The sequence below is a fragment of the Lytechinus variegatus genome, chromosome 12 (genome assembly GCF_018143015.1).
Source record: "Lytechinus variegatus isolate NC3 chromosome 12, Lvar_3.0, whole genome shotgun sequence".
In the NCBI taxonomy this organism is placed as follows: Eukaryota; Metazoa; Echinodermata; class Echinoidea; order Temnopleuroida; family Toxopneustidae; genus Lytechinus; species Lytechinus variegatus.
In genome coordinates, this window is record NC_054751.1 from 25,097,395 (window position 1) to 25,112,236 (window position 14,842).

A 14,842-nucleotide genomic window follows, 5' to 3' on the forward strand; every position below is an offset into this window, starting at 1 on the left:
TCAGTGTCTAACCAAGATCATTATTTTAAGAATGGCCACACTAAACGGGAGAGCAGGTTGGACAAAGAACCCCTCCAGAAATTAGAAGACTTTTTTAAACGAAAATATTGACAAAATTCACCAAAAGTGTACACAGTATCCTCCAATTTCACGTTAGAAAACGCAAAGCGCCCCATGACGTGTTCGATCATGAGCAACACGTTGTGATTGTGTACTTGTACCGGCTATAATAGGAAGTTGGCGCAATCTCTTTTTGAAGACGCTTTCTGGAACCATGGACCTACCACTCTGACAGAGTGGTAGGTCCATGCTTGAACGTAGAGAATATAGTGTCTTTTGGGAATATGGATTCTCAGCGACACATGTGATTGTTTTAACAGTGTGAATGTGTTTACATTGCGTTTCACACTGTAAACACACTGGCCCAAATTCTGAAGTCGGGTTTAAAGTTGTGGTTTAAGTATGGAAAGCCAAAAGTATCAAAATCTTTATTAAGTTGTATGTTTCTTATGTTTATTGTGGTCTTTCCTTATTCATCGATGGTGAAGACAGTCACTTATTTACACTTCCTACACAATTATGAATGATTTGAGAGGCGAATGAGCTGAAATTTGATATCTCTACTGAATATGATTATGTAACAATTGGCTGTCCATACTTAATCCACAACTTTAAACCTGAGTTTAAGTTAAACCCGACTTCAGAATACGGGCCACTGTTAATACACTGTGGGTCATTGTGCTCTCACCCAGCAAGGATGGATCTAAGACAGTAACATTGACATAGTACCTCTATTATTTTATTGATTATTTTCGAGTGTAAAGGGTTCTGTAAAATGTTGACGAAATGACAGCCTGGTTGTACCCGAAGCACCTCGGATTACAATTGGTTTCCATCTTTAAAATTCCATAGGGGACGTTTAAGCACTTTAACCTTCCAGAGTCTGCCCAGAATCTTTGTCCAGTTCTGCTCCTATTGTCAATGGAACATTGTATTTGCGGTTCTAAACATCTGGTATAAAAGGACCGCACTCGCCTGAAAGGGCGCTTAAGAAAGAGGAAGAAAATACCGAATGCGTTCAAAATCGATTATTGTATACTCTCATCGATACGCTATTATCTGTCGCTTTGTTACACTCTTGAGCGTTACCTACCAGGGGCAAATTGTCAATGATGTTTACACATGTAACGGTCTGGTATGCTTCGCCCAGTTATTGCATAAGAAGGGACTGATCGAAGCGTGTATGTTCCAATCGTCAGCATGGTTAACATGGTTAAGGTAAGTTAAGACATTTGACTTTGGTATGTGTAAATTAATGTCTTCCTCTCATGCTCATTGGTATTTCAGGACATTCTGAGACTTTTCCCAGGCTCTCGGGGCCCTCAAAGTGAATGTTTAGGGTTTGTTATAACAAGGACTCTTGGTTTTAGGGCATAGGAAGTCGAATTAATGCATAGATTTTCCAGAACTAGCATGCGATCTTATTAACTGGATGCAGGCGAGAATGGTATGCACATTAGACAGTTGCTTGCCTTATTCTTTGTCCGTTAATGCTGACTTTCGAATGTGTATTAATGTATTTCCCTTAGTCTCTCTCAACACGGGCTTACTGAATTTAAGAATGATTTGATTGTTGTTGTTTTTTCCTAGTTTATGGACACAGTAACAATTTCATAAAGCTAAACGTCGTAAGTCACGCATGGCCCTAGGCACTGCTGTCCCTAAAACATAGGGATCATTTGCCAACCTTTGTGTTACGGGACCCAGGAGAGCGTTTCATCAACATTTTCGTCTGACAAATTGTCATATCTGACAACTTTGCTTGGTCCTGATTGGCCGAGAGGCAATGTTACTATGGTAACTGTCGGATAAAACGTCTGACAAGTCCTTTCATGAAGCACTCCCCAGGTTTTACATCGATGGACGTGAAACTTCCAGGCAAGTTTGAACGCTTTCCCAGGCCAGGAATATGATAATGGTCCGATTACCCATGGTTCATGTTGGATCATGTGTCCATGTTACAAGGGAATACATATAGGGCTAGCCGGTAGGCTATCTTGCGGGTTAATGTTTCAGCTCTATTACCACGATTAGTTTGAAGCATTCCACGAAAATTACCGAGCATGTTGCGGAGAAAATTATCTTAGTTCAATATTTTAACGTCATATTTAATATTGCAATCTCTTTTTAACATACAGCGTATCATACTAATCACAAAATTTCAATGACGTTTTCCCAGCGTGATATACCATTCCAAGATTCTTTCCAAATGTTCTCATGCAGTTTCCTATGTTAGCTGAGTTTCTTCTCTACCCTTCCTAGAATTCCATTCGATGTTTCTTGATTTTGTTTATCATCATGGTAAAGATAACTGCATGGGCCCTTCATATTCATGTAATGGTTTCTGAATCTCGTGCGATTATTTTGATACTCAACACCGGAACTTATACGGCGCACTATAAACAATTTCCTCTTTATTGTTGATATCGATTACAAATTCGTAGATGATACTTTGAACCTCCGTGTATAGTATGTTCTTAGTATTGAATGTGATGAATCCATCACATTTTTATAATTTTTTCTATGATATTCATGTACGCCATCTTAGGTTAGCGTCAATACCATCATGTTCATTTGTTTTACCTAACCATAACCTACCTATCAAGTTATCCAGTGTTATCTGTCTTTTCAATTGGGTATCTCATGCCTTAGTCTTCGTATTTTTGCCCTGTCTCAAACGAAATTATATTCGTTTGTTGACAATTTCGAGTCCAGCTGCTCCCCCACCCCTCTCTCTCTGGGAGATTTTGTCATTCACCTATTGCAGGTATATTTGTTCAATGTATCACTGGATCTTGTTCTCTTTCTTCTTTTTTTCCATTCTAAAAAAAGGGAGCCCAGCAAAAGTTTACCCAAAGAAGAACAAACCTGGTGAGACACTGAACTTAGATTAATTTTCTTTATGAACAATAAAGTTATTCTATTCGAAAGGATTGTATCAAGAGTATATTTTCACACAACGTAACATAGGTTAATTTGTTGTAATACGTTGTTTTAGAATGTGAACCATACTTCTTGCCAAACCCGATATGGGGGGGTTCAGAATCTACTCTTTCATGTTGTGCCTCTCTCCATATCTCTCCGATTACATCTGCATGTAAACGTGTAATTATTTGTAATACTGTAATTACATGTATGTGTGTAGTGTACCTCCCTTACACTCGCACACATAGACACAATCAAATACTTACTAAATTTTCCTGTCTCTCCCACTTCTTTCTCTTTCTCTCCCGGGTATCTGTTGCTCTTACGAGGGGGTGAGCAGATCGATAGGGTTCGCAGACTACGGGTCTGCTGGCGCGTGTTCGTGCGTACGTTGCACGACAGCGAAACCCAACCCTCAACTTTAATAACATCACAACCCAGCTAGCCTTCTTGCTTTCCACATTATCTCTACCGTCTTCGGTCATTATCTGTGCTGCCTGCTTCACTGTACTCCAGGCCTACTTTCTGACAACAATCCCATGTTTTAGGGAACCTATACCATTCTCGAATGTGCGATGTAACAAGTTATTTTCAACCATCTAACTCTTGACAGTAAATTTGCGATCGTTCACTATCACTCCCAAGGTGGTAATAGTCAAAACTATCCCATGGTCTGAGAGGTGAATTAATTATTGGCGACTCACTTTCTAGTGGTGACTGTACCACGAGAGATACTGTAGTTGGAATATCACACGGTAATCTTCGAGAGGCACTTGTTGCTTCTTCTGCTCGATGGTGTTTTGCATGACTTGGGCCACTTCAGGCGATTGATGGTGTCCGCATACCAGCTTTAAATCGGATTGGTGTGCAGGGAATTCGTGTGTCGCTGAGGCATCCTCCATTAGCTCAATTGTAAGTACCGAATGCCTTTTCGTCGATGGCACTCAGTCGTTCATAATCAGTTTATTTGTGAGCAAGTCTTGAAACAAATCACTCCTAACGGAGATGGTGTTTTCTCCAGCTAGTGAGCTCTGAGCTACATGGCATTTTCCAAGTAAAGGCTGCTAATACACATAACAAAAGCATATATACTCACAGATGTATGTAATAATTTTTTTCTAGCTCATTAAGTGGAAATGTAACTGTAAGATTCACTAAATCAAAGACGATATCTCTTTGAACTATAACACTAAGGGCATGATATTTGAGTAGAATTGAGTCATAATATTCGTTTACCTTACGACATTTCCTTTTTTCATTCTTAAAAGTGATCAATACCGTTTAATCGCTTTAAGTTTGTGTCAGTTTTATTTCATGAAATCAAAGAAAGTGCAACTGCTATATCATGTAACATTAAGATAAACCAATTCATTTAAATCAATAAATACGAACTCGAATGAAAAGCAGATGAGATCGATTCTCTCTGTCTTGTATTGGTAGGTCTAATATCTATGAATGTTCACTGTGATATGCCTGGCAGTTTGACAAAAGTATATCTGAAATCGATCATTATCGTCAAACGTGCAACGAAATTTATTTCCTTGAAGGATGTACGTTGTGAAATCATTCGTTCTCATTATGTTTCGGATATTCGAAAAAAATTCGAGTCACATACATTCGAATTGTAGGTCTCAAGCCAGCCTGTATTTAATGTTGAGGTCTTGAAAGCAAATTCATCACTTAAAATAGGTCATGGGTTGTTAATACATTAGTACGCATCTTTCAAAGTTTTCGATAACATTATCTTGTCTTATTTATCTAAAACTTTAAAGCGATTTTAAAGGGAATCCAAATTCTGTTTACATGACCACAGACGATCGGCTTCGGTTCGATAAACATAATAATACAACCAACAAAAAAGCCCACAGAAAGGATTGCATTCATAAATTATGAAGTGTAATCTGTATGGGTAATTATATCACTACTCAGTATTTTTTAATGTAGTTATCAATCAAGAATTGGCACCATATCCCGGAAAGGGAGTTGATGTTTTCAATACACGCAATGCATTGATATTATCCTGATGCCCGACTTCGAATCATGATCCAGATCATTCAAAGATGGTCATTCTTTGAATGAAAGATTATACATGAAACAATGGGTACAATCGCAATAATGTTTAGAACATCGTTAGAAAGAGCCCGTATTTTTTCTGAAGGTTTATCTCGTCATTCGTTTGTTCCTGAATTTTGAGGGAGAATGTTCTGTAATTGCTCGGCTCGACTTCTAAACAGTGACTGGCAGTCTTTTCCTGCGACCTTATCAAACTCAAGTTGTGGCTAATATAATTACTTTCAAACGTCCACCATTGAAGGATGGAACGGTATGACCACTTAACCTCGTCAGTAACATCAGTCAGGGGGGTGTTTCACAAAACCGAATACACTACTAAAGTCATACGTTAATTCATGTATGGCCTTTTAAGTACGATTTGCGTATTGGGATGACATTAAGGACGAACAGCTTTCTGACTGATTATTTAACGCGTTACAATTTTTTTTTCCAAAATGAATTGGCCTATGTCTCATTTAACAATAAGAATATAAATCTGCATTTTTTTCTTTCAACTTTGCGAGATAATGTAATTCCGTTTCGTACCTCGTTATCGTCAACTGTGAATGGAAATTCGTATGGAAAAAGCGAAGCGCTTTGAACCATGCGCTACATGACACATGAAGCCCTACCCCCTTATTTCCTCCTCTTTAAAATATGCAAGTTTGAAGTGTCTCATCTTCCAGTCCCCTATACAATTGTAAGTTGAATATAACCTGTGTGATATTTGAAATTAAACTCGATATTCTACATGTAGGTATTGATATGAAGGCCTTAGAGTCAAGGTAGGATGGTAAGTCTGCAACACTTATTGAAGTCGGTCAGAAGGGTGAAACACGGTGATAGTGGGACAGTTTATGTCTATCTAAATCCTTTTTGAGTGTTTGACAACGTGATTTTTTTTGAAATATTCAAAGCGGCAATTACATTATTGTACTTACCACGATGCATCACTTTTAGTAGCTGCTTTTATTTGCCAACTTGAAAAATAATTTGATATTATGTTAGCCTCTCTTTTTTCCCCCTAATATGCCCCTGTCAAACGATCAATTTCTTACATGTTTTTTAATAGTATGAGAAAGCTATACACTCAAAGTTTGTACAAATGTTAGGTTTTACATGTGATTGGATTTAATAATGCTGATTTCCCAGAGGAGCTATATTATTGTCCCAGAACGATTGTCCTGAAACCTTCCAATGAAGGGCTTATCCTGCTTAACCTGCTGGAGACGCCCCAAACTGTCTTTTTAATGGCCCAAGGATGAAAGCAGTTGTTCCATCTGCTTCGACAGACATATACATAGTATTCACATATAGAGAGATCCTGGGTGGACCTGATTAGCAAGTGCAAGGGCGGTCAAGGGACCTTTCACCTTTCCGAGCCTGCCTCTGTCTGGCAGACCCGCCTTCATCTGCGTACAGAGTTGGAAGCCAAGTTCCTGAGTCAACTCGCGCTCCGGATCGACCGCATGTGGAGCAGTAATTGCCTGATAAAATCGGAGAAGCAATGTTTGCATGCATTAGGCAATACGAGAAATCGCATCAGTTTCAATAAAGTATGCTAACCATGTTAACTTGGGCGTATCTGAGAGAGCGAAAGTCATGTATACAGTATACTTATTCTGAGAGCCTGTTTCGCTGGGTTAAGTTAACGGTTTGATTTAAGGAAAGAAAGTGTCTTATAAGTATCCCGTCGCCCCTAACGCCCTTTGTACTAGAGTGAAAGCTTTCGTGTTTAAGATTCAAGATTCTTTTATTGGTCAATGTACGGATACAAAGAAATTTGTTTTCCGATGGCTTTAACAATAAGTACATGTAAACACAAATATGAAAAGTACAATATATCATAACAATATTGAAATACTTTACATTAACAATCTTAATGAATCATCAATAACTGTCTGCCAATATTTTAATACCCGTAAAATTCACAATATATGTGAATGACGATTAAAGGTCTGTATCCTAGCTATATGCAAAATTAATGTTAATGTTTCTTAGATCTTATTTGAACTTTGAAGCGTCGATTAATTCTTGGAATTGAACCTTAAATTACACTCCCATCAAAGGTATAAAAACATATCCACACACATTATTTTAGAGTTGATCGCAGAATATCGTACAGCAATTACGGCAAGTATGTGAGTATATTTCTTGGTTTTCTTTTGTTCACGAGGTTTGCGTGGGCTGCACTCATGTTCATCGATAGTTATTGAAAAAATCGCTCTTAGTCACACCTTCCGCTTGTTCACTTGCCTTTCCTTGTAATAACAATGTTGATGATATGACAGGCAACATTTATATAGCGCTTAATACAATATTTCTAAGCGCTGCACGCTATTACCCCGGCCTTAGCAGGGGCATTCAACGAATTCCTTCCGGGTACCCATTTACTACATCCGAGTGGAGAGTGGCAATAATTGTAGATACACGCCTTGTCAAAGGAAGCTATAGTGACATGGTGGGATTCGAACCCCGGACCTTGTGATTCAAAGTCCGGAGACTAATCCACTGAGCCACAACACCTTATCCCGAATACCTTCGCCTACCCACAAGCATCTGAAAATCATATTAGCTTTTCTGACGAAGGCCAAGAGATAAACGACGCGCGAAGGAAATCGATAACAAGTTCAGGGACCAGTTGGAGAATCTTACGATCATATACGCACTCTAAAAAAACAAAATTCATGCATTCCATTAGTTGACACTCAGGTTGCGCGTGATTTGGATGAGTTGCGTTTGATCGCTATTCTTTCTGTAACTGGCCTTCAAACATGGTCACGTGGTTAAACTGGAAACTCAAATGCTACTTATTAAGTGCGCGCTGAGTGTTTTCGCAACAGACCAGTATCGGGTGCAAAGTGCCCCGGCGTAACCCCATCAGGTTATCTAAGAGAATGTATAAATTCTCGCCAAGTACCCATGGATACTTTATTTTCAAGGTGATGTAGATGGAGGAGGATGCGATTGGAGATAAAGATAGGGAAAAAACAGCAAGACCACTTACACCTGTAATACAAGCTCCGTGTGGGATCGCACGTTAAATCTTAGTAAAGATTTTTTTCTTAAATTCGCATTTTTCTTTGTCTTTTGATATCGTGAAGATGAAGGCCTAGTCTATAACCTATTGAAATTTAGTACAAAAGGGTAGTTGACCACATTAGAAAGCATGCTCATCCAACAGCTTTATTTTATTATTTGCTATAAGCCAATCCACTTCACTGGGTTAGCAATGTTGATTATGGAACCTGCATGCTTGAGAGGTAAAATGAAGCAACATCAAATGTAAAGTTTACGTAATGGTGCGTTTTGTTTTGGAAGTCTTTGGTCTTATTACCCCCCCCCCCAATATATATTTATATATATGAAAATGAATAAATTAATGAATGAATAAATGATAAATAAATAAAAATGAAATAACTAGATGAATAAGTAAATGAATGAATTAATAAAGAATCATTTTGATAAAAACCCATGCACTGGCAGAGACCACGAGAAAAGCTATATTTTTGCGACGGCTCATATCGTGGTCTGAATGTTGAAAGTGATGTCGTAGTTTTTACAATTACGGGAAAAATAATAAAAGTGATGTTAACATAGCTGTCAGCAGGATATATAGAATGAAGCTAAGGTGGGTCGACTTGTACAAACACGGGAATAACATTTCAAAAGAAAAGAAATCATTTAAAGATGAAACTATTCGAAAAAATGTCTGAAAAAACAACAACTCAAAATGAAACAAAAAGAAAAGCGTTAAAAAACTAACAAGTCGTAAAATGCACTTTCTCAAACATCTACGAAGGATAATGGAAAAGGTGATAATAATCGGTAGCTCACATATGACAAGGGAAGTCAGGAAGTGTACATGCCAAAAGGATTTTTCAAAGCACCTTCGCTTTCAACTTATTGACAGGTAGAATTAGTCTCCGTAAACAGACTTTGGTAGACAATATAATATTATAACTTTAAGTAAAGACCAAGACGATTCCTATATCTACTGTACTTGTCTCATTATTCTGGCTTCTGAAAAAGTGATAGCTGCAACGACGAGCCTAATATATTGGCTTTCTTTGAATATGAAAATATCTGTCGGAGCATAGAGAAAGAGGCCTGTGCTTTCAGACTACGTTTGACTGACAGTGACAAGTAGCGTCCATTCCTCGAATAATCCATACATGGTGCAGCACTGTCTTCGATGGTTTTCTTTTCTTTCTTCCAAACTGCCCTGGAAAAGATTAATTTTGACACACTCGTTGTTTGTCTCAATCAGATTCCATTAAGTGCATTTTAGTCTTGGAAACCAGACTTTCTTGTTGCGAAGGCGCCATTTTACAATCTTCGGTAGATCGAATCCCAATTATGATGCATATGTTAAGGAGTGTGAATTATTTCAAGAAGGAGAAAGTATTCCATTTTGGGACTGTTTCTTTGGTGTCAACGAGTACTAATTTATTGAAGATGTGATTTAATGAAACTGGGATCAAATTATTCTCATTTCATAATTTTAACATGTGGTTTTTTGTCTGTACACGTTTTCATGGTGGACACTGGGAATAAAAATAATTTCAAGCATATTTAGAGTCTCAATAAAAACATCGAGAGTGTTGTGGGTTGTGTAATTTTTCGCAATGATAAAAGAAAAGAATTAAGTTTTTAATGTTAAGGCCATTTAGCCTGTGATATTTTGCTGCATGTACATGTATAAGAAAGACTCAGTCACAATTATGAACATAGTTTTAATGTAGATATTGTTTTTATAACCCTTTTCTAGTTTACGTAATAAGCACAATGTACTAAATGATATCTGTCAAAAACATTGCACATGCGTGGGGGAGTGACCTTATTTTTATGGGGCTGAGATGGCAATTGTAAAATTATGGTGGCTTGGATGAACAGAAAATAGAATTGAAGAGGAAATAATGGGGTTGAACGGAAAGAAAGAAAAAAGTACGGTGGTGTAAATATAGCGATGGTGACAGGTAAAGTACCCGGTCTGGCCCCGGGGTTGGAGATGAATACTGCGGTGAATACATGTACTCGGCCACAAGTAAGTGCTTGCCCTCGGGTCATTTGGTGTTTTACGGAAAAAGCAAGGGGGGGATATAAAAACATGGAGAAGGAAAGGCAAGACAGTGGATTGGGAGAATTGAAATCATCGTGAATCTGACATAAGGTGGATGGGTTGCAGGGTCGCAAAAAGGTTGCGTATAATTTGTTCCATTATCTACGGATAAGGAACAATGTGTTTTAAACACCTTTAGGGAAGTCTGCAAATTGATGTCATAATTTGGAAACATTATACACACTCATTTTTTTCTTTCTTGCATGTACATACATAATTGCACCATTGACCAAGTGGGAGTTACTCCCAACTTCCTGAACGAATAATCAGAATTTTAACAACGTTTTTTTATGCGATCTTCTACACAAATGTCTGGTGGTAGTAAGGCTCCGACCTTAATATAATTGTTTAATATCATTTTGAATTTAATCGGAATACAAAAACAATAAATATAAGAGGTACTGTATAAGTACTATTTACTATATTTACCATCATTAGTGTACTCAAGCCATTTTTTTTTCATTTCAAATATGGAAAAAAAAATCATTTTTTTCTAATTCCTTCTCATTCACATTAAAACTGATTAAAAGCAGCATTTTATTCATTATCATTAACCAGTAATCTGTTTATCACTTTATTATCAAAATGTACATGTATTCGTATTTGTAAAGATGTCCTTATGATATTGAACATTATTGTTCTCAAATGTTTGTATATTGTGATATAAATAACTAAGTCTGTCCTTTCATGCTCCATTAAAGCTTGAAAATTACTTGAACTCAGGCCATTAGTTGTCGTTTCATGAATTTCTTAATAATATGATGAATGCAATTAATTAACTTGCGAGCACATCGTAATCATAATATCAAGTTTCGGGTTGTTTGTTTTCATAAATTGTTACCCTCTCAAAATGTGAACCATGTAGATTTTACCGCTAATATATATTTTCATCATATGCGTTAAAATGAAATAGCATGTCAGTTTAATTGGTTTTCATTTTATAAGTGGACATATTACCCGTTGATCTAAGAATTCAACTGTGCCTTTTTGACGTCACGCAATGTAAGCGGTCTGCAAAATATGACACTGAAATATATACCCTTATTCATAAAGAAAGCTATCGGCTTTTGTGTACTTATATCACTGTTTGTCGTTTGGACAAAATGAAGGCATTTTCCTTGGCGAAACTGTGCAAACAAAATCATATGTAGCTTGAAATTCCAACTTAGCGTGACGTTTGTGATTGACATGTGTTTATTGTGTTTAAAAACGCAAATATACTTCATATCACACAGAGAGATGGGATGGGTATAATGGGTACTATTATAGAAGCAGGCATGAAAAGGATAGATTACTAAAATAGACAATATTTTTTAGGACAGGATACAGATATTGATAATTGGCAACAGTGAACGTGACTTTGAAATTTAAAGCAATAAACGCTGTATAAACGTCATAAAGAAATACAAGACATTAAGGACAATATTATTTGTTATAACGATAAAATAAGGACAATTAAAACGGGAATAAGATGAGGAAGAAGGGAAAAAAGACGAGAACAAGAATAAGCAAAGAAGAAGGAGAAGATAAAGAATAAAACAGAGAAAACAAGAAAAGTGCAAGTTGAAGTAGAAAATTGAGATAAAGGAGAGGAGAAAGGAAAGAAGAAGGATATAAGAAAAAGACAAAAGAAGAAGACGAAGAAGGATCGTATAACGCATCAGGGAAAAGCTAATTTATTTATGCGTTATGCAGGGAGATCAGAAGCTACATCAGAGGACCATTAGAAGAAAAGGTCACGTGACCCCATGGGATTTAAACAGGCAGATTATTTGTTCACCTAAATGATTCGGTTAAGTAAAATCGAATCATCCAGGAATATCTTGACCCAATAATAATCTGGACACTGTTACAATATTTATTGGAGAATAAAAATCAAAGGAGGGGCACGGGAGGTATATGCCCGAGGAAAATTATGGCAAAAAGCCACAATATTCGTATGACTCACTGCGTGAAATAATACTGTGTGTTTATGATGTCTAAGCAGATTTAAGTGGCCCTTAAAGATGATGAGTGTGTGTGGTCAATCACAGACCTGTTTGCCATGAAAGAAAATATATATGAAGGAGATGCGTCAATTGGCAGGAAATATATCTGATATTGCTTTTGTTCGTTCTGATCATTTCCGTTTTCAATTCAATTTTTCATCAGGGTTCCTTTCTCAACATAATTTTGTTATCTAGCAGGAATTTTCTCTTTGTTTACATTGGCGTCGTGTAATTTAGGTTTAATGTAAGTAGATATTAACATTTGAAGTATTCTTCTTGATATATATTCACTAACATTTCATAAATGTTATTTTTCATCTTGGACATTCCTCCCCCTCCCCCTCTTTTATTAATTGACTTAAACCGTTGCGATTTATCTTCTATTTGAATGAAGCATGAAAAAGGCACCCTACGCAATTAAACACCATGGTATTGTGGGATTCATCCTGTGCATTGAACTCGACCCAGGTCACTTCACGGGGCTGATTGTGCAATAGATCGAACTGAAGATCGCATGTTGCAGTTACCTGTGAGCGAGTAACCGTCAATCGGTTTGTCGTCGGCGTGCTGGTGGATCCTGGTTGTCGGTAGATAGACGCAATATTTCTGTCTCACACACGACTTGGGGTGAAATCGATAATTACATTGACGCAATACGTGAACGTTGCTGAGATTGATGTTTCGTAGAAAATGTCACCAGATTGCTTGTTTGTACCTCGCATGTTTTCAACAAATTTGTCTCCTGCATTTCATTGATCAAAACAAGGCAATCACTGTGTTGTTGGAACCATTAATGAGAGAGGCGCGACATTAATTTTTGTGGAATGCTCAACAGGCTTTGTCATCTTGGCATAAAATAACGATAAAAGTCTGTTAAAGTCCTCAAAATGTAGTGCTAATTTAGCACTTGAAGAGCTTTTTTCACTTTTAATCTTCATTGATCAAAAAAATAAATCACAGTACAAATCAAACAAATCAACAAGCTATTTACATGATTAAACAGAGCAGCACTTGCATACATGTAGGAAAATGAATGTTAGAAAATTATCTCCTTGAATACCAAAAATCTTTACAAAGGGGGACAGGATAATATTCGAATGTTGTTTTTGGTTTATTATAGATATAGCACTTAATAAAGAGCCTGATTAGTGACTGCACTACTGTGGAGTACTGATCTGATGTTGTACTTACATATTGAATTAAGCATGCTTAATGCCTACCGCGAGTCTACTCCTCATTTTGCAATTCTTCTGCTTTCATTGTGAATTGTTTGATGCCTTCACAGGGCCGACGTCATTTTCTTCATCCAATATCATAATTTATGGTTACACTGTAAAAAATGAAGCGCTAATATATCACTTACAGGGCTTCTATAGTGACTGCGCTACGAGTGCTGATTTTCTAGTTTAAATTTGAACTAGAAAATCAGCACTCGTAGTGCAGTCACTATGCAAGCACTGTAAGTGCTACACTAGCACTGAAAGTGCTACATTAGCACTTCATTTCTTTCAGTGTACGTATATTCGTTCTTCTCATTGGATACAGAACCTGAAAACAAAATCATTCCATTATTTACTGTCCCGTAGATGATACTAAATATGTGTCGGGACCAAGTACTTCGAATCCACCACTGGTTCACTAAAAGAATTCGATCAAAACCATCCCTTGTTTTTTAGAAAGATAGTGGGAACGGACATTCCGAATGTGGAATGATTTGAGAAAGTGGATTGAAGGCCGCTCGACGAGTATATCCCCTTTTACGACGACTCTTGTTGTTGCTTTGGTTCTCTTTTCTGCGATTCTGTTGATAAGGTGACAAACTCGACACGACAAATTTCCTTTAACCTTTTCTCTCGTCAAGGGTGTACTTAAGGTCGGGCGGCGCCACGCGCAATCTTGCTTTGATTAAAATACACAGAAACATTTTTATCAAAGATCTACATTTATGGTTCCGAACAGATTGACGCTCATTGTAGCATGTTGTGACATCTTAAGAGGTTTCCTCATGACATGCATTGGTATGCATCAAAATGATAAATTTAATACTGAATAAGACCAAATAATAATTATTTACAAAAGTATTCGTATTTCGCACCAATGCAAGATAGCGATCTTCAAAATTCGTTGGAATGGTTTGCAGCATATTCTTTATGGGATTGTGCGGCCTCTATCTTGAGCTACCCAGTGTAGAAGACGTCATTAATAATCATATTCGCAAGCAGGTGTGAAGCAGATAATGAAGCAGAAAATGAGGAGCAAATAAGACATCCAAAGACTGGCAACACTTTTTTGGAATACAAACAAGACTTCTACGAGACAATATGAATCAATGTTCTTGTTGTTTACCTACAAGTACACTATCCCCACTCGTATGGTTATTCACCTCTCGTCATGAAGTCATGATCAATGCCTTCATCGTTGTCGATATCATTCTAATCAGATCCACCGTGGACGCCCCGTCGATGTGCTGTCAGTTCCCTTTGATTACCTTGATGCAGACAAAAAAACTTGACGATCAGTCGAAAATTCTAACTGAACACAGTCCCCATACCTACCATATCACGCAGATTAATTAACGTTTGGCTATTCACCAGTGTTTTTGTTTGTTATACCGCTATGGGTCCTTCCATCACTTCCCTCGCTTTCTTTCTGCCTTTCTCCCTTTGTTCCATTTTCTATTTGTGTGTGTTTCCCT

The 14,842-nt window shown here is 37.3% G+C and overlaps 1 protein-coding gene across 5 annotated transcripts in view; it reads left to right on the forward strand.

The window, feature by feature from the left end:
- LOC121425084 (D(1) dopamine receptor-like) overlaps positions 1-14,842 on the forward strand; it is an 89,631-nt gene that overhangs the window by 46,000 nt on the left and 28,789 nt on the right. Inside the window, exon 1 of one of the 5 annotated variants that reach the window (XM_041621051.1) lies at positions 869-1,278. The exons of 3 other annotated variants lie outside the window; for them this stretch is intronic. The gene's annotated coding sequence lies outside the window, so the exon portion shown is untranslated. Of the gene's footprint in view, positions 1-868; positions 1,279-2,892; positions 3,898-14,842 lie in introns of those variants that run through there. One more of the 5 variants, XM_041621052.1, reaches the window with a different exon arrangement.